This window comes from Trachypithecus francoisi, unplaced genomic scaffold (genome assembly GCF_009764315.1).
Source record: "Trachypithecus francoisi isolate TF-2019V2 unplaced genomic scaffold, Tfra_2.0 Lachesis_group1, whole genome shotgun sequence".
Taxonomy (NCBI): Eukaryota; Metazoa; Chordata; class Mammalia; order Primates; family Cercopithecidae; genus Trachypithecus; species Trachypithecus francoisi.
In genome coordinates, this window is record NW_022681454.1 from 82,459,565 (window position 1) to 82,481,650 (window position 22,086).

At 35.5% G+C, this 22,086-nt stretch overlaps 1 protein-coding gene across 8 annotated transcripts in view; it reads left to right on the forward strand.

Annotated features, from left to right (window-relative positions):
- Positions 1–22,086, forward strand: part of FRYL (FRY like transcription coactivator) — a 297,483-nt gene that overhangs the window by 91,379 nt on the left and 184,018 nt on the right. For 7 of the 8 annotated variants that reach the window (XM_033214724.1, XM_033214728.1, XM_033214732.1 and 4 more), the window contains one exon: positions 5,346–5,471. The gene's annotated coding sequence lies outside the window, so the exon portion shown is untranslated. Of the gene's footprint in view, positions 1–2,994; positions 3,468–5,345; positions 5,472–22,086 lie in introns of all 8 variants that reach the window. The other variant, XM_033214725.1, reaches the window with a different exon arrangement.

The window sequence follows — 22,086 nt, forward strand, 5'->3', positions numbered from 1 at the left end:
TAAAACAATCTACTGGCCCGGCGCGGTGGCTCACGCCTGTAATCCCAAGACTTTGGGAGGCTAAGGCAGACGGATCACGAGGTCAGAAGATCGAGACCATCCTGACTAATACAGTGAAACCCCATCTCTACTAAACATACAAAAAAAAAAAAAAAAAATTAGCCAGGCATGGTGATAGGCGCCTGTAGCCCCAGCTACTCTGGAGGCTGAGGCAGGAGAATGGCGTGAACCTGGGAGGCGGAGCTTGCAGTGAGCTGAGATTGCGCTACTGCACTCCAGCCTGGGCGACAGAGCAAGACTCCCTCTCAAAAAAAAAAAAAAAAAAAAAAAAAATATTAAAAAACCTACTATAAATGGTAGGCATAGAAAATAAGTATAAGGAGGATGTTTTCTCAGAGGCTCTTAATCCATAATTAGTGGTTGGATTAGGAAGGCTCAACTCTTCAAAGTTATAGAAATGTGCTTTTTGGAAGATGACATCTCCACCTCTTTCAGATTTCTAAAGTAGTAACTCCAAAAGGCTTAAGCTCCCACTGGAATATAAGCTCCACAAGGATAGGGATTTTTGTTTTATTCACTTTTTTTCCATCATCTTGGCAGATAGTTCTGTTTAATAAATATTTGTCGAGGGTATGATTTCTGTAAACTTACGTGTGGTATACTTACAGTAATAGATTACTATAAGTAATCCTAATAGAAGTTAGGAGTGTGTGTAGTACATCCCAGATTGAATTTGTCCAAAGATTTTCTCTTGGTTCTTAACTCTAGATGTAGAATGGAAAGATTTATATTTCATTTATATTCCATTTTTCTGTGCCAACATGAAAATGTAGTATGAAAATTATTCTAAAAATACATTCATTCATCAGTGTATAAGAAAATGTACCACTGTGATGCTGTTTTCATTTGATTTAATGAATGAAACTTTTATAGAAAACTTCCTCTTAAAATTGTGAATGGAAAATTTGCTGCTTGTTTTCATTAGATCAAGTAGTATGACAATAACTGCTGTTCTGGCTAAAAATGTAAAGTCAATAAAATGTTGACAAATTCACCTGCAGAGAACATTGCTTTATCAGCAAGAAATTTAGATTTTTGCAGTGAAGCTCAAATATTCTGGCTGAGTATCATTACGCAGCATTTTTAGCAGGTCTTGTAATATAATCTGTAATTATATTAGTCAGTGTAGTATGTTTCCATACTTTTTAAAATTAAAATTTGAGAGAAAGTTAAAAAGAGGCTGGCTGCAGTAGCTCACGCTGTAATCCCAGCACTTTGGGAGGCTGACGTGGGTGGATCACTTTAGGTCAAAAGTTTGAGACCAGCCTGGCCAACATGGTGAAACCCCATCTCTACTAAAAATACAAAAAATTAGCCGGGCATGGTGGCACACGCCTGTAATCCTAGCTACTTGGGAAGCTGAGGTAGGAGAATCGCTTGAATATGGGAGGCAGAGGTTGCAGCGAGCCAAGATCGTGCCACTGTACTCCAGCCTGGCGACAGAGTGAGACTCCATCTCAAAAAAAAAATTGACTAAGAGAAGGTTAAATGCAAGTTCATTTTTTTAAAATTTTAAAAATTACAGCATTTCTCAAGAGAAAAAGTGAATTACTTAGCAAATGAAGAGTGATAAAACCACTGTTAATTTTACAAATCATGAATTTTCTTTGGTAATTAAAGGGATGACCATAAATTCTTTTTTAAAATGATTTTTACTAATGAGATATAAACAATATTTGACTAATTGCTGCCTGCACTTGATTACTTGTAAGCAAATTTGTCTTGTTTTTACACAATCTTTGGCAGATTAAATAAGTTACTGCATTTTGTTTTCTATAATTATTTTTATGTTACAGAAACTATGATCATTTTAAATTTATTTGAAAACTGTTGCATCCTCACTCTAAAAGGCTGTCAGAACACTTGTGTCATTTTGGTTTTTGCATCATTTTAAGAGGCCTTGCAAGATTCTCAGAATTAATTTTAATAGAATGGCAGGAATTGACCCTCATAGATTCCGTGTCTTGTAATGTGGTTTCTCGCTTTAGTTGAAATATTAATTTCTAAGTCACCACACCCTCTAGTATTCAAGTATAATATAAAATACATTTTGAAGTTACATTTAGAGTTTTGAGCTTGGATCTTTGAGGTAATTTACCATAATCTTTTTACTTGGTGGCGTAATCACTTTTATAGCATTCTGTAAGAATGTTAGCATTCCTAACAATTGTTGCCTAAAGATTCACTGAGCAGGGACCCCAATCTTTTATGAAGCAGTCTTTTTATTACTTACGTACTATTTAAGTTGTTGTTCCTTATGTCAAGCTCAAATCTACCATATGCCAGGCACCATAACTTCTCTGTTCAAATTGTGGAGTATTCCTGTCATACAGACAAGTATTGCGAATACTATATTGAACATCTCTGAAATTCATTTATCCTTAATTTTTGCTCTGTTTGCTTGGGATTGTTTCCTGTATTAATGTAAATTAGAGACACACACATCAGATGTCTTCCTAAAATTAAGGTAAATTTGTGGCATTTCTGTTATTATTCTAGAAATTCTGTTCAGAAAGGAATGAGGTTCATGTGTTATTTGAACACCCATTCAGCTTTCTTTTGCTTTCTGTACTGAAGTGAAATGAGGCTTCCTGCCCCGAGGGACCTCATTTGCCCTGAGGCCCTCCCAAGTACCAGAGCTGGACCACTGTTCACTATTACACACGGAAGCTTCTACATTATTACTCTCTCTGTAGGTGAAAAGTCTTGCCCTTCCTTCAAGGCTTGGGCTGTTGGGCTGTTTACAGTCTTCTCTTCAGTGTTGTCAAATACCAACTGATGTCTGTTTTTATTTGAACTTTTTTGTTTTAAATAAGAAAGAACAGCAATGATTATTTGCATAGCATGACCATGTAGAATTACCAAACCTCTCTGACCTTCAGTGTCTCAAAATAGTATTATAAAAGTAGTAGTAAAAATTACTCTTCTTTACAGATAAAATGTTCTCTGATCAAGTGGAATGAAAATAAAAATTAAGCCCTTATTAAGTGATACATATGGAGACAAGATGAAAAAGTGATTGTCATGCAAGTAAACAGACCAAAAAAGTCCCAGGAAGACCCACCCCCACCAAGCCAGCCCTGCTAAAAGTGATTATAACCTATGAAGAAAGCCAGAGAAGTATAAACCACATATTTTCCAGGGTTACCAAAAGATGCATTTATTTTATCTTATCAAAAGTGAAAAGTTGAAAATAGGAAGGTTGTGTGTCTACTGAAGAAGTGTTACAAACTCTGGACAAATATTGAGAAGTCTTAAAGTGACATAGTGCCATGACAGTGTGATTACAAGAAAAAACACATACAACAAAAGCGTGACATTAGCACTTGCTATGTCTGAGCTGAAGACTGCAAGCAAAAGCAAAGCAAAATGAAATACCTAGACATGGTGGTACAAATCGGTCCTAGGTAGGGTTTTTGCTGTATTCCTAAAACTTCATTGTACTCCAGTAGTGACTGGTTTTGTAATTTGTCCCAGAAGATGAAATGAAAGATAGCTTAAATCTCATTAAATATTGTCCAGTGAGACCGTGCCCACAAGACATGACATGCTGTTTGTCACATTAGTTTTTTTTAGGTTTGAGGGAGAAGTGATTCCATGAACCTAAGATAAGTAAAGTATCAAGAATTATGGCAGGATTGTTAGCTATCATATTGATAATAAATTTTAGAATATTTGCTGGAGCAGTCAAAAATTTCAGTAAGTTTGAATGATACTGTGAACAAGCACAAACAAGTTAGTATTTTATTCATATTTCCCAGATTTTTGGCTTTGAAGATTTGGCTTTAGTGATGATTTAATTGATTATACCTGTGAGTAAATGAACTATTATGTTTTTCTAACTTGGCTAAAGGAATTTCAAATTAAGAGTTTTTGGTACAAATTAATACTTAAGGATATTTAACCCTTTCTGTTGGGTTGGGGATTAAATTAATTAAAGAGAGAAACTAATATGCAACTGGTTATTATTTAAAATAAGGCTAATTTGAGTTTCAATGCCAGATTTAAAATTTGTCTTACTTTAGCTATAGAAAAATGCTAAGACCGCCAGGCATGGTGGTTCACGCCTGTAATCCCAGCCTTTAGGGAGGCTGAGGCGGGTGGATCACCTGAGGTCAAGAGTTGGATACCAGCCTAGCCAACATGGTGAAACCCCATCTCTACTAAAACTACAAAAAATTAGCCGAGAGTGGTGGCGTGTGCCCGTAATCCTAGCTACTCAGGAGACCGAGGCAGGAGACTCGCTGGAACCCGGGAGGTGGAGGCTGCAGTGAGCGTGAGCTGAGATCGTTTCACTGCACTCTAGCGTGGGCAACAAGAGTGAAACTTCGTCTCAAAAAAATAAAAAGCCAAGGAAACATGAAATGTGCCTGATAACGTGGAATCTTTATAAATGGTAAAAAGACCATTCTCTGTGGTCATTTTCTTTATTCTTAGTAACCATCCAAGTATTACAGATATGGTACTGTTGTTCATGGTCCATGACCCCCTCAGAGTTATTGCAGGTAGACTTTGAAAAATATGCATTCCAAATGTTATCTGTAGATGTGATAAATATCAGGCCTAGCAGATACATGAACTATTTTACAAATCTATATTTTAGTGAGTAAAATAATGTATTATTGAATAATTAAGTTGTGGTATGTTAGTTTAACCATTGACTAGTAAAAGCATTGTCACTCTATACAGAAGAAAGGGAGGAGAAAAACTAGAGATTAAAATTTATTTAAGAGATATTGTCACAATTGCTTGTATGGATTTTGTTTAAATTTAGATTAGAGGAAACTGTTAAAAAGACACTTATGAGACAATTGGGGAAATTTGAGTGCTCATTAGTAGTTGATATTGTATTATAAATATAAATATTATAATGGTATTAACTTATTTTTACAAAGTAAATCCTTGTCTTAGAGAGATGCATAATGAATTATATACAGATGAAATGTTATAATGTCTCGAATTTGCTTTAGAATAATCCAGGGATAGAGGTTGGGGAAAGTGAATGAAGATATAAATGAAACATGATTTGCCATGAATTAATTGTTGAAGCTGGGAATGGTGGGGGATTCATGATACTACTCTTAATAATTTTGCACTAATTTGAAATTTTCCATAATAAAAAACTTAGAAAAAATGTCATGCAACATTATTGAAGGAGGATATCTGCAGCACTAGGTGACACTGGTTTATAAAATGTGTTCAGAAGTAAGGATGGATGTGAGTAACACACAGGTGTACTTACTATAAACACACCTAACGTGTAAATGTATTTTGTTTTTCTTCAGAGCTGAAGCCATTTATTGGTATCTTGGATGGTTAACATCTAAATGCTTAATTCCTGAAACCACTCAAGAGTCATAGGATTAGACGATCCAAGTTACCACCAGGAAATTACTGTCTCAAGTGATACGGTAAGATTATAGTAAATATTCTCAAGGTTTAAATAGTGATTGAGGTCTGAAAAGATTTTTAAATGCTGTATTTTAGCTGTGAGGTGAGTTTCTACTATAATTTCTTGATCCTATAACTATTATACCAGGAGTTAAAAGTTGTGGTAATCATTAGCTAAAGTGCTTAGAAGTATCAACATGTAAACAAGGCTTTGTGGCATTTCCTCCTCATAGATCCTGTTAATAATAAATACAGTTTCATTACTGGAGTGCTTCCCCTTTGTTGTGTGTCTCAGAGTGGATCCTTTCGATGTTTATTAGCAATCAATACCTTTAATGAGGGGGCTTAGGAAGCAGATGAAACATAGAAAATTGAACTGCAGTGCAGGCTTAACAAAGGTTTGGCCAACCCTACGCAGAATGTTGTAACTGTGAGAGTTTATTTCCCTTTTTAAGTAGCCAGCTTTTTGGGTAGAGAGACATATCTTCAGTGCATTTGTATCTTGCACAGATCATTAGAGAAGCTATTCAACAAATATTTGTTGAATGAAGGAAATCAGAGAAAAATCTATGGGCTCTTCTATAGCACCTAATCCTGTCCCTATTACCTTAACCCCTTCCTCTCTCCAGTTGAAAGTGCAGTTGAGAATGGCGAGGTTAACAGTGACACAAATGGTTGTCCTGCATGTCATGAACAAACATGAATTAGCATTCTATGTACCACTGTGTTTCTGGGCTTCATAGATAAGGACGACCTGCAGAGGGACCTGGGGAAAACCACAGACATAAAATGGAAATAACATGGGATCATATCCAGAGAGAGAGGGAGGGACAGAGAGAAAGGAATGAGTTTTAGGTATATTAAGGCATGCAGTTTACCATTCTAACCAGTTGTTTTTTCTGTTTGTGGGGAATAGACTGATTGGATCTTAATTTTGACACTTTTATGCTTGAAGATTAAGAGACAATCTGCTTCTAAAAATCAGTGCTTTTTTTCCTGTTGAATATATACCTGCTTCAGGGCAACAAATTTGTGTCTTTTACTTGACTTTGTTGTTTTTTTCCTATAGGAGTTCTTGAGACAAGATTTGTATTAATAAATCCTTAAACTTTCTCTGAACCTTAATACTATATTAATGCTTTACATGGAAAGAATCTTTAATTAATGCTTTTTACATAAATGAGAAAAAGGATAGATGACTTAATAAGTAATGTGGCAGGAGAATAAGGATTAAAAACAAAGTAATTCAGAACCAGAAATTTACCCATTTTTCTTTTTTTTCTAATTTTTATTATACTTTAAGTTCTGGGGTACATGTGTAGAATGTGCAGGTTTGTTACATAGGTATACACGTAACATGGTGACTTACTGCACCCATCAACCCATCATCTACATTAGGTATTTCTCCTAAAGCTATTCCTCCCCTAGCCCGCCACCGCCTGACAGGTCCCGGTGTGTGATGTTCCCCTCCCCATGTCCATGAGTTCTCATTTTTCAACTCCCACTTATGAGTGAGAACATGCGGTGTTTGGTTTTCTGTTCTTGTGTTAATTTGCTGAGAATGATGGTTTCCAGCTTCATTCATGTCCATGCAAAGGACGTGAACTCATTCTTTTTTATGGCTGCATAGTATTCCATGGTGTATATGTGCTACATTTTCTTTCTCCAGTTTATCATTGATGGGCATTTGGGTTGGTTCCAAGTCTTTGCTGTTGTGAACAGTGCTGCAGTACACATATGTGTGCATGATTCTTTATAATAGAATGATTTATAATTCTTTGGGTAGATACCCAGTAATGGGATTGCTGGGTCAAATGGTATTTCTAGGTCTAGATCCTTGAGGAATCGTCACATTGTCTTCCATAATGTTTGAACTAATTTACACTCCCATGAACAGTGTAAAAGTGTTTCTATTTCTCTCCATCCGCTCCAGCATCTGTTTCCTGACTTTTTAATGATCACCATTCTAACTGGCATGAGGTGGTATCTCAGTGTGGTTTTGATTTGCATTATCTAATGACCAGTGATGATGAGCTTTTTTACATATGTTTGTTGGCTGCATAAATGTCTTCTTTTGAGAAGTGTCTGTTCATATCCTTTGACCACTGTTTGATGCGGTTGTTTTTTTCTTGTACATTTGCTTAAGTTCTTTGTAGATTATGGATATTAACCTTTTGTCAGATGGATAGATTGCAAAATTTTTCTCCCATTCTGTAGGTTGCCTTTTCACTCTGATGATAGTTTCTTTGGCTGTGCAAAATCTCTTTAGTTTAATTAGATCCCATTTGTCAATTTTGGCTTTTGTTGCTATTGCTTTTGATGTTTTAGTCATGAAGTCTTTGCCCATGCCTGTGTCCTGAATGGTATTGCCTGGGTTTTCTTCTAGGGTTTTTATGGTTTTAAGTCTTAGATTTAAGTCTTTAATCCATCTAGAGTTAATTTTTTCAATGATTTTTTCCTGATTTCTATGTAGATCATTTGTGCTTCATCTTTTGAAATAGTGTGCAAATCATTTTCTTCATGTTGAGCATTGGAAGAATGAGATTGTATTGTATTTCACTAAGTGAATCAGATTTTTAAAATTATTATGTGTCATTCGAAGTTATAGATATGATTGCTTAGGGGTTTTACCCTGTTACCTTTGTGTTTTCATTTCCTTCTTGCTCACTTAACAACCCCACCAGAGCGCAGCAGGCAAAGGAAGGGAGAGACTTTCAGTTTTCAAAGTCTTTTGTAGGTATTCCTTTATTGGATTCTCTTGTTATACTTCTCAATTACATTAAAGCAGTAGGATTGGCTACTTTTGCTATTTGAAAATATTTTGTAGGGTGCTTAATTATTTTGAAAATCATATAATGTTATGACTGTGTTTATTGAATTTAAGAATTTATACTTTCAGTTCTTCAGCTTTATGTTTTTAGATCCATATATTTAAAATTATCAATTTTTTTTTTTGGTTCTTCATGCCAAAGTTTTCACCATTACTATCGATAAGTATCATTGATTTTAATAGGGAGTTTTTTTTGGTATTTAAAAGTCACCTTAGAATGTTAGTAATATAGAATCAAGTTTTAAATGACTCCTTTTCATGTTTTATAAAAGTTGACATTCCTGAGGTCTGTTAGTGAATTTTCAAAATGATAAGAATTATCTTTTGAATACAAGTTACTGTTTTACACGTCAACTCTAAACTTATTTAAAAGAAAGACACACCTCAGGCCAAAGTAAATTTCTCTTAACGTGATCACAGTGAAAGTTTTCAAAATGTAAATGTTAAACTAGTTGGATGCTCAACATTTTATGGTCTCAGTATTGTCATTAACACCCATTGTACATATAGGTGTACATGAAGTGCAGTTTCATGGTCTATAGCTGTTTGGTTTGTTATCAGCATGAACAGTAAATGTCCTAAAAATCAGCTTCAAAACAGCTGGCAATTGACTGGGGTTTAGCACCGCCTAAATTCACATGACGTTTATTTGCTCTTTGACACAAATAGTGTACCTGAACTTCTCATCAAGGAAGTTGGTATAAGCACCTTTCTGTGTGCTTGTGAGTCTAGTAATGTAGAAGAACCTTGAAATGGATTTTTTAAAGAGAGTTGTTCCTCCCATTCTTTCGGGAGATGTGGTTTTGGATACTAGTACTCAGGAAAGTTCCCCAAGATTAGTTAAGATGAAACGTCTGAGCTCGCTTTCATCTGAGAAGACGGTAGATGAGCAAGGCAGAACCAATTTCTGTCATAGTAATCATGACAAATACGAACACCAACAACTAGGTAAAGTAGAAACGTATTTCTTTCCATCCTTTAAAAAAGTATTTTAGGAAAGTAAAACTATTTTTGCAAGTATGAATTCTAGTGAGCACAACTATTTTGAAAATCAAGTTTAAATATTAAAATGTTTAATGAAGTATATAGTTGGCCTACTTTTTTAATAAAATTTTTCTTCAAGTATAGCTGGAGAAATATTTATGCTGTAAGTCAAGATAAAACTTTAATGCACTTAATAGTTTTGATGATCTTTGGAAAATATTTTTGAAACGTTATTGACAATATATTAGTTATACCTATAGGATATGCAAAAAAAATTAAGATACTGAATTTTATCTGTTACTATAGAAACCATTTAAATTTTGTTTAAAAATATGTTCCATTGTTTTATTTTAAAAGATAATATTTGGGGTGAAATATTAAAAAGTTAAATCTTTGAATAGAACAAGGATTATTTTGTATCATAGTATTTTTGTTATGTGTAATCCTGCAAAGTTAAATATAATGTTCTTTAAAGTTTGAGAGAATAATAGTTAATGTGTTTTAGGATAAACATCAGCTGGCATATAGTAACTAACAGATATTAGAGGAAAGGAAAATTACTTAGGAAAAAGATGAAAAAATGCTTCAAGTTTTCAAATATTTGTTTAAAACAGTTTAAAATGTTCTCTATTTTTTTTTTTTTTAATTTTAGGGAGTAAATAGCTGTGCCTATAAATTAATGTGCTATTTAGTAGAAGGGAGTTTCTGTAAACCTTCTGCAAGTTTGATATGTATTATAGCTGTTTTCTATGCATATTTTAATATGTATACATATGTAAGCATGCACATACACATTTTTATTAGCGGAATTTGACAAAATGAGACTTATTGTCCAAGTCATTCTGATACTTGCTTTTTCATTTAGTACATCATAGGTATCTTCCTGTCCCATTTGAAATGCGCTTTGTTGTGTGAATATAATGATTTATTCAGTTCCTTATAGAGGAACATTTAGAATGACCACTTTTTAGTTATTAAAAATAATTATGTAATATTCATTGATACATCACTTCATACCTTGGGATAATTGCTTATTAGTATAAAATTTCATATTAAAATTTTTTTACATTTTATTTTTTAAAATTGACATCATAATTGTGCATAATCATGGGTTACATAGCGATGTTTTGGTACTTACAATGTATAGTGATCTTATCAGAGTGATTAGCATATCTATCATCTCAGATATTTATCATTTATTTGTGTTAGAAACTTTCAATATTTTCCTTCTAGCTATTTAAAACTGTATATTATTACTATGGTCATCCTCCAGTGGTATAGAACACTAGAACTTATTTCTCCTATCTAGCTGCAATTTTGTATCTTTTAACAAATCTCTCCCTATTCCCTCACCTTCCCCCTGCTCTTCCTGCACTCTCCTATCTTCTGTTCTACTGCCTTTTAAGTTTTGATAGACAGTGTCATTACCTTTGAAAACATTATCATTTTAAGCTCCTTAGGGTAGGCTATGAGAGTTCCTATTACCTTATATTCTCCCTAGCATTGTTTCATGCCAGTTTAAAAAATGTATCATATTTATGAGAAACCATACTTTCTTTTTAAAAAATGCCAGTTATGTAAAAGAATAAAGAGGGAGCTTTTACATTTTAGAAAGAATATATATTGATGTCTACTGTGTACTGGTATTCGGAGTTACCAGTTTTTTATACTGTTCGCTTATTTGAGTAGAAGTGGAAATGATGCCACTGATGGGTTGGCACCTCCTAATTTTAATTAAAAAATTTATAAATCAGCCAGCACTTGGTTTTGTGTTCAACAGTATATATGCATAAGTGAAAATATGTATATATTAATATGTGCAGTTACTTGAATCATTTAGTTGTTTTTTTCACTTTACTACAGCCTACGTAATTGAACTTGGTATTTAAATGTAATATGGTATGCCTATTTATATGACTCCTTAGTTTTATCTCTTAACTTGTTATTTTTTTTAAAGACTATCTTATACTCTTAAATACAGCACACATGTTACAAGGTATAATAATTAGATTTTATGATTTGTATTAATTTGCAAATTAGCAGTCAATTTCTGTTTGATTAAGAATTTCCCATGGTATATATGTTTTTACTAATCAAGATCAAAATAAAGCATAATCATGAAACAGCAAATAATCTGATGTCTGTTGAAATTTCTGAGGCTAGAGGTTCTTTGTGGAATAACTCTTGCATGATTTTTCTCTTCAGAAATAAAATTCAGACCTGAGGATGAGGAAGCAAAAAAAAATGGAATTCAACCTTAGGAAATGACTATTGAAATTTTTAAAGAACTTATTTGGCAATTTATGTAGAGAGATTTGGTTTTAAAGTGTCTGGCTCTTCCATTTCAATGTGCTGATCAATTCCTTCTCTCTTTCTCTCTCTCTCTCTCTCTCTCTTTTTTTTGTTTTTTTGAGACGGAGTTTTGCTCTGGTGCTAGGCTGGAGAGCAGTGGCACGATCTTGGCTGACTGCAGCCTCCACCTCCCGGGTTCAAGCGATTCTCCTGCCTCAGCCCCCCGAATAGCTGGGATTACAGGCACATGCCACCACACCCAGCTAATTTTTGTATTTTTAGTAGAGACAGGGTTTCACCATGTTGGCCAGGATGGTCTCGATCTCTTGACCTCGTGATCCGCCTGCCTCGGCCTCCCAAAGTGCTGGGATTACAGACATGAGCCACCCCACCCGGCCAATTCCTTCTGTTGAATCTCAAGATTTGATACTAAATTTATATTGCATATAGACATTGTAAATACAACCGTTCATACCAATGTACACATAGGTTACTTGCATCTCAACATAAGTGAATCTTACTTCCTATTTACTGGTGGTTCTGGGATAGAGATAATGCAGTGGTTTAGCCAGAAGTCATAAAAATATGACTAGTACAGTTCACCTAAGGGGTTTTCCAGTTTTGTTCATTTAATGAAAGGAGAAATCCATGATACGGAGAGATTTCATGTAAAAAAATGCAAAGAACGAGCTATTAGAGAAAAACTGGCGTGTAATCTCAAAGCTTTATACTTGAATCAGTTGTTTCCAACTTCTTTAATTACTAATTCAATATTTAAAAAGTTACTTTTTCAGGCTGGTGCGGTGGCTCACGCTTGTAATCCCAGCACTTTGGGAGGCTGAAGCAGGCAGATCACCTGAGGTTAAGGAGTTTGAGATCAGTCTGGCCAACATGGCAAAACCCTGTGTCTACTAAAAATACAAAAATTAGCTGGGCATGGTGGCAGGCACCTGTAATCCCAGCTACTTGGGAAGCTGAGGCAGGAGAATCACTTGTACCCAGTAGGCGGAGGTTGCAGTGAGCCGAGATCGCACCATTGCTTTCCAGCTGGGCAACAGAGGGAGACTCTGTCTCAAAAAAAAAAAGTTATTTTTTCTAAGAGATTTTAGATAAGATTGTAATCTGTATTGACAGTTGTACATTTGTGAGAGAATCAACCGTGAATAAGTCTAGCTTAGAATATGTAGAAATCTACCTGCAGCTTTTAACTACAGAATTATTTATAGATGTTTATGATTTAACAAAAATATGTGTAATTTGCAGGGAACGATATTTTAAAGATTCTTTGCTATTGATAATTTTTTTGTTTTTTAACTTTCATTAAATGTTAAGTAGCCTAATATTTTAAAAATTTTCCTAGAAGTTCTCAAACAACTCTTTGGTTTCACCAATATCCTCTATTCCTCTGTAAAATATATTTTTAAATGCTTGTAGCACACTACTACATACTGATGAAATTCCCTGGTACCATTTCTGCTCCTAATAGGCTAAGTTGTGGGCTTAACAAGAATAGGTTATATTTTTAAACAAATCTGTTTATGCCAGTTATACTTACTATTGTGATTATGTAATTCAATTAAATATTACATAATTCAGTAAAGTGTGCAATTCAAAAGCAAGAGTTGTTTCAGTGTAAACGAAGTTGAATACTTTGGTTAGACTTCATAAAGATGAATTCCCTAAAAAAATGTGCATTTGAATTATACATAGGCCAGGAAAGTATACAAGATTGGAAGGATTTCGCCCTTGGATACCTTCAGTTTCTTGTGCCACTTTAAAAAAACTGAAACTTGGCTGGGCGCGGTGGCTCACACCTGTAATCCCAGCACTTTGGGAGGCCAAGGTGGGCATATCACGAGGTCAGAAGATCGAGACCATCCTGGCTAACACAGTGAAACCCCATCTCTAATAAAAATACCAAAAAATTAGCTGGGCATGGTGGCAGGAGCCCGTGTAGTCCCAGCTACTTGGGAGGCTGAGGCGGAGAATGTCATGAACCTGGGAGGCGGAGCTTGCAGTGAGCTGAGATTGAGCCACTGTGCTCCAGCCTGGGCTACAGAGCAAGACTCCGTCTCAAAAAAAAAAAAAAAAAGAAAAAAGAAAAAAGGAATTGAAGCTTGAAGTCATAGCTGATGTACATGGGTTTTGTTTCGGGCAAAAAGACAATGATGTAATCAGCATATCTGCCTTGCAAGATAAGGCCTTGGCACTATATGGAAAGGCTGGGGAATAAACATGAATTTTATATTTTAAGTTAAAATACAACTTTTAGTGAACTTCTTGATCTGTTTTCCCCCCCGATTTCTACTTTAATGGAGTTTTGGATTAAATAATTAGACAACAGTTGTGATTTACAGCTAAGGGCTTCTACTATATATAGCTGTATGTTGCAATTTTTTTTTTTTTTTTGGGATGCAGTGCGGTGGAGCCATCTCTCGGCTTACTGCAAGCTCCGCCTCCCGGGTTCACGTCATTCTCCTGCCTTAGCCTCCCAAGTAGCTGGGACTACAGGAGCCTGCCACCACGCCCAGCTAATTTTTTGTATTTCTAGTAGAGACAGGATTTCACCGGGTTAGCCTGGATGGTCTCGATCTCCTGACCTCGAGATCTGCCCACCTCGGCCTCCCTATGTTGCAAATTTTCAGAGAAATAAATCATTTAGATATTATATGTTCCAATTCCACTAGTATTTATCAGTGCTGCTACTACTTAATAAAAAATAAATCAAAATGATCACATATATATCACATTATATGTGATATAATCTTATCCCATTCATGAGATGCTTAAATATCCTTAGGCTGTTTTTTGGTATGTGTGTGTGTAAAGTCCTAATCATGTGATCCGAGACAGGTTACACTGATAAATACTACTAGAATTGGAACATATAATATCTATATTTAGGTATAAAGGTTGGTGGGAGGAAGATATTTACTGATTCAGAATGTACTACAATGTTTTCTAACTGTTGAAGAGAGAATTATAGGTATAGTCCCATGAGGAGATCCTAAAAACCAGGCAGTGTGTGTTTCCATAGACTTTTGGGTAACAGCTGCAAAGTCCTTCTATCTCTAGGATTGGGTTATTTTATTCTGATGGAATCAACCTTAATATTGTTGTTGTTCATTTGGAATCAAGGATAAGGGTTAATGTGACAAAAAACAATTTATTTTAACATTGATTTTTATAAAATTCATCAAGAACAGAGACAATGATACATTTAACAGAAGAAGATATATACTACCATTAAGAATGAAAGAAACATATGAGCACCATCTATATTCTGGACACTGTTAACTTGTTTTGTTTTACTAATAACTGAAGTGATCTCATTTGTCTACCTATTTAGTACATATGTGTTCCATTCCCCCCATCAAATAGAATATAAGCTGAGCATGAACTTTGTTTTGTTTGATGTGTTTCAAGGCTTGAGACATAATAGTTGCTCACTGATTAAAGTGAGTGAATGTTATCTATTAAGTCCTCTTGACAACCCTGTGAGACAGGTCGTTATCTAGAATTTGAAACATTCATGGAAACTTAAATTATTTGAGGCCTTTGGATTACTAAGTGGTATAGCCATGCCATTGTTTTAAAATAAGGCATTTGCTCCTTCTACTCTATCGCATTGCATTATTGTTTGATGTTTTTGAATCTTTATGTATACAGTATTTTTTTTTAAAAGACTAGTGTGTCTGATGGGTGCAGTGTCATGCACCAGTAGTCCCAGCTACTTATGAGATTGAGGCTGGAGAACTACCTGAACCCAGGAGTTCCAGGCTGCAGTATGCAACGATGGCACCTGTGAATAGCCACTGCATTCCAGCTTGGGCAGCATAGCGAGACTCTATCTCTTAAAAAAATTAAGACTACTGTATCTATTAAGTTTTATTATTTTATTAAAGGACATATACTTTTTTGGTGCTTTCATTTTAATTAAGATATATTTTAATAGGAAAAAACTTTAATTCTAGTGTATATTAAACGTTACTCTTTGAAATTGTCTTTTACTTTAATGATCAGTTGATAATCAGTTTTTGTAGCACTGTGGTAAGATAAACTGATTAAGTAAATGACTATTACAAAACAAGACACACATATTGTATTGGTTCCATTTCGTTACAAAGCGTTAATGACTTCATGATATACAAATGTTTAAATTGTGTACTGGTATACCTCTCCCTAGGTATTCAGCACAGCTCACTAGCAGGGACAACCCACAAGGTAGCACTTATTTTACTAACTGGATTTCCTTAGTAAGTGATCTTTTCAGTTTTGTTTTCGTAGAACCATTGCTCTCAGTTGTTAACTTGTGTTAAGTCCAGATTACAATATTTTTGTTTGATACTCTTAATATTGGGTAGAGGAATAACATGACAGGCCGCTTTCTTTTTAGAAGGGAACAAAGTGGGTAATGAGTGACTTAAGTCTTCATTGAAGACCAGACTATTCTTAAGGAGTTTAGAAAAGGTCCTGGGAGAAAATTGAGTTGAGGTTTCTGACATTTCAAATGCTTATGATATTGATACACTGAAGGAGATGGAGAAGTGATAATAAAAAAAAAAAAAAGGTTGCTGGGCAGCACAATGCCTGGAAGAACCTGAGCTCCAAATAGTAATCAGTTTGTTATGGAACTTTCAGCCTGACCAATATAGAACCTCACACTTACTATGTAAGTGTGTGAAGGAGGTCAGGACTTCTTTTTCCTACTACAAATAAGATTTGGAAGCACTGGGCTTTCATAGTGTCATAGTGTGAAATAAGTTCCTTTTCTTAAGGTCTTCAGAGTACTTTTCCGACTGTAATCATTGGAGGATTTAGGAGAAGCCTTATTGGGTTGTTGTATTCATGTCTTCTCTTATCTTCCGGGAATTCTCATGACAAAGGAGGGATACTGGGAATACCTACAGTCATGATGGGGCACCAGGCAGTGAAATGTTAAGAAAGGAGGGAGATGGAGCTTCCATCCAGACTAAGCTGAGCTGTACCAGTGACTTGCCTTGAATTGGCTACTTAATCGCTCTAGACTAGTTAACCTCACCTATCAATTTGAATCATATCTTTCTAGCATTGTTTTCAAGATTATAAAAAATTGTCAACAAAATTGACAATTGTTCAGTAAATGGTGGCTATTGTTATTACAAAGACTTTTTGATTTTTATTTGGATGTAGATGAATCAATTGAATTACAAATTTAACCTTGGAGCATTCTGTCATAGAAAATATTCTCGGAATTTGGATCTAGGTCTTTTATTGTGCATAATTCCTGAAAATTTTAGCACTTATAGGACAGTTAATGGGGGCTTGAAACAGAGCACCTTTTCCTTTTTTTTTTTTTTGAGACGGAGTCTTGCTCTGTCGCCCAGGCTGGAGTACAGTGGTATGATATTGGCTCACTGCAACCTCTGCCTCCCAGGTTCAAGTGATTCTTGTGCTTCCCCCTCCTGGGTAGCTGGGGTTACAGACGTGCACCACCAGACCTGGCTAATTTTTGTATTTTTTTTTTTTTTGAGATGGAGTTTTGCTCTTGTTGCCCAGGCTGGAGTGCAATGGCGCGATCTCGGCTCACCGCAACCTCCACCTCCCGGGTTCAAGTGATTCTCCTGCCTCAGCCTCCTGAGTAGCTGGGATTACAGGCATATGTTACCATGCCCAGCTAATTTTGTTTTTTTGTAGACAAGGGGTTTCACCATGTTGGCCAGGATGGTCTCAAACTCCTGACCTCAGGTGATCCACCTGTCTCAGTCTCCTTAAGTTCTGGGATTACAGGTGTGAGCCACCACACCTGGCCCTGCCTTTCCTTCTTTGTTCATAATGTGTGTCTTCCATATAGCTACTGCCAAATGATTGTGTGATTCAGATACAAAGGTTTTTAAAGAAGTTCGTGCAACAGTACTGTATCAGTAGTTTTTGCTAGGTGTTTTTATAGTTAATCTAATCACTTCTTAAGTATCTTTTTAAGGTGCTTAACATCACTGATGATCAGAGAAGTGTAAATCAAAACTACAGTGAGATATCATCTCACCCCAGTTAAAAATGACTTTTATCCAAAAGACAGGTAGTAACAAATGCTGGTGAGGATGCGGAGAAAAGGGAACCCTTATACACTATTGGTGGGAATGTACATTAGTACAACCACTATGGAGAACTGTACGGAGGTTCCTCAGGAATCTAAAAATAGTGCGACTATATAGGATCCAGCAATCCCAGTACTAGGTGTATACCCAAAAGAAAGGAAATCAGTATATCAAAGAGTTGTCGTCACTTCCATGTTTATTGCAGCACTATTCATAATAGCCAAGATTTGGAAGCAACCTAAATGTCCACCAACAGATGAATGGATAAAGAAAATGTGGTACATACACACAGTGGAGTACTATTCAGTTATAAAAAAGGATGACATTCTGTCACTTGCAGCAACATGGATGGAACTGGAGGTCTTTATGTTAAGTGAAATAAGCCAGGCACAAAAGACAAGCTTCACATGTTCTCACTTATTTGTGGGAGCTAAAAGTTAAAACAGTTGAACTCATGGAGATAGAGTAGAAAGACGGTTACCACACAGCTGGGAAAAGCATTGGTGGGATTGGAGGCTAGGAGTGGGGAAGTGGAGTTGGTTAATAGGAACAAAAATATTAATAGTTAGAAAGAATGAATAAGATCTAGTATTTGCTAGCACAGCAGGGTGACTATAGTAAAAAAAATTATATATATATATGTGTGTGTGTTTATTTATTTATTTATTTATTTATTTATTTATTTATTTCGAGATGGAGTCTCACTCTGTCACCCAGGCGAGCAGTAGCGCAATCTCGGCTCACTGCAACCTCTTCCTCCCAGTTTCAAGCAGTCCTCCTGCCTCAACCTCCCAAGTAGCTGGGATTACAGGTGTGCACCACCATGCCCCACTAATTTTTGTACTTTTAGTGGAGATGGGTTTTGCCATGTTGGCTAGACTGATCTCGAACTCCTGACCTCAAGTGATCCACCCACCTCAGCCTCCCAAAGTGCTGGCATTATAGGCATGAGCCACTGCACCAGCCTATAGTAAAAAATAATTTAATTGTACATTTAAGAAAACTAAAAAGGTATAATTGGATTGTTTGGAATGCAAAGGATAAATGCTTGTGGTGATGGGTACTCCATTTACTCTGTGATTATCACACACTGCATGCTTGTATGAACATGTCTCATGCACCCCATAAGTATATACAACTACTATGTATTCATAAAAATTAACAGTAAAAAATGATTTTAAAAAATGTAAAATAATTAAAATTAACAGTAAAAAATTATTTTAAAAGCTATATTTTTAGACTGCCTCCCAAAGTTACATGGATGTTTATTATTAAAAATCGGAGCAGTTAAGTATGGTTAAAGTTAGGGTCAGGATCTTTATTTCTTTGGCTTTTAGAAAGAATTTGCAGGACACTTAATTGAAGTAAACATACATCTGTCTCCTCCATCTTTTAAAAATTGTTATGTATTAAATATATATGTAATAATATGAGGGATATATAAAGAGGATATATAATTAATGATATATAATTTTTATTTAATAAAGTTTTATTAAATAAAATTAATTTAATTTAATAAAATTTATTAAAATTTATTTATTAAAATTTATTAAATAAAAATTATATATCCCTTTAATATAATTTTATATATATCCTTTATATATATATACACCTTTATAATATTATTATACATTATAATGCAAATTATACTAGTCACAAGACTGGTGTATATCCAGTATGTACAGGTATGGTGACACTGGTTGTTAAAATACTACAATTTGTCATGTCAGTTGATATTTAGCCACTACTAAATCTCCTCCCCCAATTGCTCCTGGTGCTCAAATACCCCTGCCCTCATCCCAGCACCACCATATGTTTCATCAACTAAAGGATGAGGCACACCGTAGGGCTCCCAGCACTCAGCTCCACTCTGCGGCTGCACCTGCTCTAATTGTTCAGTTACTGCACCTTGCTGGTGGATGACTATTTTGATGATCACAGCTGCTTATTCCTCACTTAAGAAGCAAAAGGAAAGCAGTATTGAATCTAAGGTAAAATAATTGAAACCAAGGGGATAAGAAAAATGTATTGCTAAGTAAATATATCACAAATAAATAGCAAGTAAAACATACTAAAATAATAAAGGTGTAAAAAGATGAGTAAGACAATAAAATGTCTATCTCAAAATATTGAAAAAATAAAGATGGTTTTAAAAAGAATAAAAATAGATTAAGAAGAATAAAACTAAGTTGAAGTTTAAAATGTAACTAAAGGAATATACTGTAAAGGTTAAACAAAAATAAAGTGCTATAAAGGGAATTCAGGAAGCAATATTCAGTCCAAGGGTTAACCCCACCCAGGTACAACTTGTGGCCTTTGGGTTGAGGCAACTATAGTTATAAGCCTTGAATTCTGGTGACTTCCTGAAACTGGAATCTGCAAGGGGAGTGGAAATCTCTCGTATGACTATCCTTGGGGTTAATAAGTTTTCCTCACCCCGTAACCTCAGTTATTATTCTATTTAACATGAAAGTATTGTTTCTTTTTACCAGATAGTGGGTTGAGGACTGAGTTGGTCTGACTTTTGTGGGTACCCCAGAGTTTAGCCCAGTGGCAGGCACTTCTTAAGCAGTTAGTAAACGTTTGTTAAATAAATGTTAAGAGTCCTCTAGCCTTTATGTACCAGAGCAAGTTTTTACTTGTTAACAAGAAGTGCTGTCAGTTGCCATATTTAGCTTACTGACTTGTCCTTCAAAACCATCTAGCACATTGCTCAGTAGGCAATGGTTCCCTAGGCAAAACCAGTCTTAGTTTCTTTCTTTCTTTCTTTTTTTTTTTTTTGTAAGTTTTTTGAGATGGAGTGTTCTTCTGTCGCTCAGGCTGGAGTGCAGTGATGCGATCTCCAGCCTTAGTTTCAAAATGAAAAGAGAAAAACAAAAAAACCACCTCAAATTAAGCAAACGATGATCAGTCTAGAACAGCAGTTAGTAAACCTTTTCTGTAAAGGGCCAAATAGTAAATATTTTAGGCTTTGCAGGCCACGGGTCTTTGTCACAGGTACTTAGCTCTGGCTTTGTAGAGCCAAAGTGGCTCTAGATGATATGCAAGTGAATGTGTATGGCTACGTTTTACTACAACTTTATTTAAAAAAACGGCCATTGGGCCAGATTTGGCCATGGGTGTCAGTTTTCCAACCCCTAAGCTAGACTACAGAAAAGAAGATTGGTAATATCAGAGAACTATATCCAAGTAACTTACCTGGGAAATAGAGAATGGAGGCTTTGGCCAGATACTGTGGCTCTCGCCTGTAATCCCAGCACTTTGGGAAGCCAAGGTGGGTGGATCACCTGAGGTCAGGAGTTTAAGACCAGCATGGCCAACATGGTAAAACCCTGTCTCTATTAAAAATATGAAGATTAGCCAGCTGTAGTGGTGTGCACTGTAATCCCAGGTACTTGGGAGGCTGAGGCAAGAGAATTGCTTGAACCTGGGAGGCAGAGGTCGCAGTGAGCTGAGATTGCACCCACTGCACTCCAGCCTGGGAGACAGAGCAAGATCTGTCTCAAAAAAAAAAAAAAAAAGAATGGAAGCTGTGAAGAAAGCGTCCAATATTATACTTAGTTCTATTTTCTGTAACCCTTGGAATAGTGTTTAATCTGTAGTAGGTGTTCAATAAATATTTATTAATTTGATTTGAGATCTTACTATATTGCTTATCTTCCTTGGTCTTCAGTTGTCTCATGGAATTTAAGAGATTATGATAAATGATTGCTAAAATCTTTCCAGTTCAAAAAAAAAAGAGGGGGGAGGGGGCAGTCTGTGATTCTGTGACTGTTTTTGGAAGGCCAGATGTTTTATTCTTTAAAGATAACAATTACTGGCTTAACACATTTCCTGTATGTGCCCAGTATCCTGATTTGCGGTTCTGAAGTGGTTGCTTTTATTAGTTATGTTGTTGCATGGACCTATCCTCAGTGACCTGTCTGTCCTCAATGGAATGGATTGTCTGCTAGGGTATACCTACGTGCCTTCCACTCATCTCTCCCACCCCATCCTGCTACATATGGGGGTAGAATACATACTTTGCTTTTTTTTTTTTTAATAATAAAAGTTATTAATCTGAGTCATTTTGTTTTGTTTTAAAAAAAATTAGCTGTAAAGATAACCTAGACCATCTCAGATGATTCTTTGCAGAAAGATGGCAATCAGGATGAGGATTAGTTTGGCTTTTGGAATTATATTTTTCTGAATTCTATATCTAGCAAAGCAAACATGCCATCACTGACTTATTTAAACTGTTAAAGATAAGCAATCCAAAATAATTTTAGTTATTACAAAGTAAATTATAGTCACCTTACCTAAATTCTTCTTTTACTTAGTTCTTTTACTTAGACTTTTGATGGGTTTTTGTGTTTCTAAAGAGTGAGTTAAAATTAAATGGGCCCTTTGATGATCTCTTACACTGTCCTCAAGAGGAATTATAAGCTGATACACATTTCTGGTCTACTTGAT